A 2,995-nucleotide genomic window follows, 5' to 3' on the forward strand; every position below is an offset into this window, starting at 1 on the left:
TAGCAAACCATAAGTGAAAAGCCAACATGTCTTGGTCAACATTTATTGCAGTGGCATATTTATTTCAAGGGCACATGTTAAAGAAAACTAAAAAGGCGAAGTATCTCCAAAGTTCTTTGAATTAGAATTCTTGGTGATACTTTAAAGTGATATTTCGTTCAGGGTATCGTTTTGGGAAACTCCTCTAGCATTCTAATTATTCACAGATAATATGCAATTTCATTTTGTTTTGAGACAATTCACAAACTTAAAAAAATTTTTTTTTCAATTTTTGTTTCTATGTTTTTTAGGTATATGCCTCTTTATTTAAAAAAAGATTTAAGGCACACTCCTTTATTAGGGAAAACACTTTCTGTATATTGCAATTTAATTCTTAAAGCTTTTATTTGGAGTGGGATATGAGAAAGCACAAATTTAAATCAATTCTCATTTCAAAAACAGTCACTGAATACTTAATATTCATGCTTAAGAAGTGTCATAATGTAGTGAAGAGAATGCCGAATTTTGAGTCCAGAAAACCTGATTTTACATCCACACTCTAGCACTTTCTTGGCAGTGCAACTCTGACAAATCATTCGACCTCAGTGTTTCCATCTATAAACTGGGACTAATAATGCCTTCATCACAGATTTACTCTAAGGATTAAATGACCAAACTTTATGAAAGAGTGCCTGGTATCTGGTAGGCACTACATGACATTTTATTTATACTTTTCGGCCAATAGAATCCAGTAGAGATCCCTGCCAAAGGGCCATTATAGATTATCTAAAATCTCAGGTTTGCCTCACTTCTATGTTTCTGAGAATAGTTCATTCTTGAATAATGTCCACAACTATAATGTGCCTGTATCTTTTTCGTGCTGTGAGTCATGATACTCATATTAAAAGCTAATTTGCTCTTAAAGAATTTAATCTTAAGAAAAAAAGATTATCCCAAATGATTCTTCAATTGAGAATTCAATGATATAAAATCTCACCAGGTATTTTATTACTGTCTTTTTAAAAAAAAGGTAAGTTTGCAGAGTGGTGAGCTGAGGATATGACTCTGTGACTTGGGTTTGTTTCACGACTTAGATTTTAAAAACCTTTAATCTATGTGTCCCTGAATCCACCGTTTTCAGGCTCCAGCTACTATTTCAAGGAAGAAAACATCAGTCCTTTAGCGCAAATGACAAAGAAATCGTCGTCTAACCTTAAAAAGAGAGAGGAATGGGGAAGGTGGGAAACCTAACAGAGGAATAAGTCTTTTCGGAATTCAAGCCCAAGTAAGTATTTGAACAGGAATGGTATCCTCATGTGTGTGGTGAAAAATAGGTCCGTTTCCGGCCGCACACTTTGGCTGCCTGGCCTGTTGACTTTATCACCTCGGGATCACTGGGCTTTCAGACGTCTTCCCACGGATGTCACCCCGCGCATGCGCACACCCCTACCCCAGTGCCGAGGCTGCAGGCCCAGGCGCGTGAATTGGGCCCACGAGCCTCCCCTGGCCCAGCCCGCCCTTGCTCAGAGGCCTTTCTTGGACCCCCGCTTCAATTCCCCCACCCTGTTTTTGAAACACTCTCCATTAAATGCCATTGTAGTCGCCTCTACTTAGTCACATCCCTGGAAGTCAGAGTTCTCTGCACAGCACATAGAACTGACAATGCTTCTATTCCAGATTGAATTCTGCTTTCCTTATTTCATTTGTATGGTAAAACTCCACACATTTGGATTGAGAGGAGACACAAGAGGCCAGTTCAAGTTTTTGAGAGTTTGGATTTCAGGCTATATGGAACAGAAACGTAGACCATAGCAGCCTGGTAAGTACAGATCTTTAGCAAGTTCAGTTAATTCATATACTGCGGCGGGGGCAGGTTAAAACGCCATTTGGGGGGTAACTTAACAATCATAAGTGTGGACACTGCCCAGGTTGCCCTCTCATTGGTTAGTGAGTTCAAGAAGGAAGGAAGTGGGTTCAAGAGATTATTTCTGAGGGCAGAAGATTCTGCTTGGTACCAGTATGAAGAGTCCCACCACCAGTGGTCCCAATCCCATGACCTTATATGACAAATGTCCAAAAGTCGGTTTGAAAAATGTCATTATACTCTCATATGAAACAAAAATGCCAGAAACAAATTGTTGTCTAAATGGGAACCATCTGTTGTTTATAAGTGCTTTTAGATATCTGCAATGTTTTCAGAAAATAAGTAATTTTGCTTGCTTTTTGAAAGTCACTCTATGATGAAAATGGTTATGTCATATGTTTCTTTTTAGCTCACCTCAGCCTTTAGCTCTTAGAGATTAATAACTCTAATTATTATTATTTTTTAAGTAAAGTAACAAATCATTGTGTGTTATTCACACTTTGACCTGTTTGCCTTCTTGAACTGGATCCCTGTACTCACCAGATACTTTGTTCTTCCAGGTTGACTTTGGGAGAGTTGGAAAGGCTTAGGTTTTCAATGGTCAAATAGTTGTAAAGGCAGTGAATATGATATTTTTTACTAATAATCAGTACCCAGGTTTTTAGAGTAGAGGCTGGAATAAATAACCAATTTTAAAATAAGAAGAATAGTTTAATTCTTGCAAAGCATTCACCCAAATTTGCAAAGCTAGGGTCTAATGAACCTGTCTTTGACGTCATGGATGAATTGTGAGCTTTCTATCCAGGTTGATGGGATTAAATGAGATAATGTCTGTAAAGTGCTGGCACAGAGTCTGGCACACAGAAAGCACTAAATAAATAAAAAAAGTTATAACACTGTTAAAACAAGCCTCCAGATTTCATTCAAATCAAAGAGAAGGGAGACGTGGAAGACTGTGTCACCCACTGCTCCTGTAGCTCTTTTGCCGTGCTCCAGTGTGTGAGATACGTATTACTCTGGAACTTCTTGGATCACTATGAAAAGATCTCCCTCCTTAATACTCAGATTTACTCTGGAAGGACAGTCCAGCACAGCACATCTCAGAGGGCATTGACTTGTCCTGTTCTGGCACCAACTATATGCCAGTAAGAA

Source organism: Grampus griseus (genome assembly GCF_964374135.1).
Source record: "Grampus griseus genome assembly, chromosome: 5".
Classification (NCBI taxonomy): Eukaryota; Metazoa; Chordata; class Mammalia; order Artiodactyla; family Delphinidae; genus Grampus; species Grampus griseus.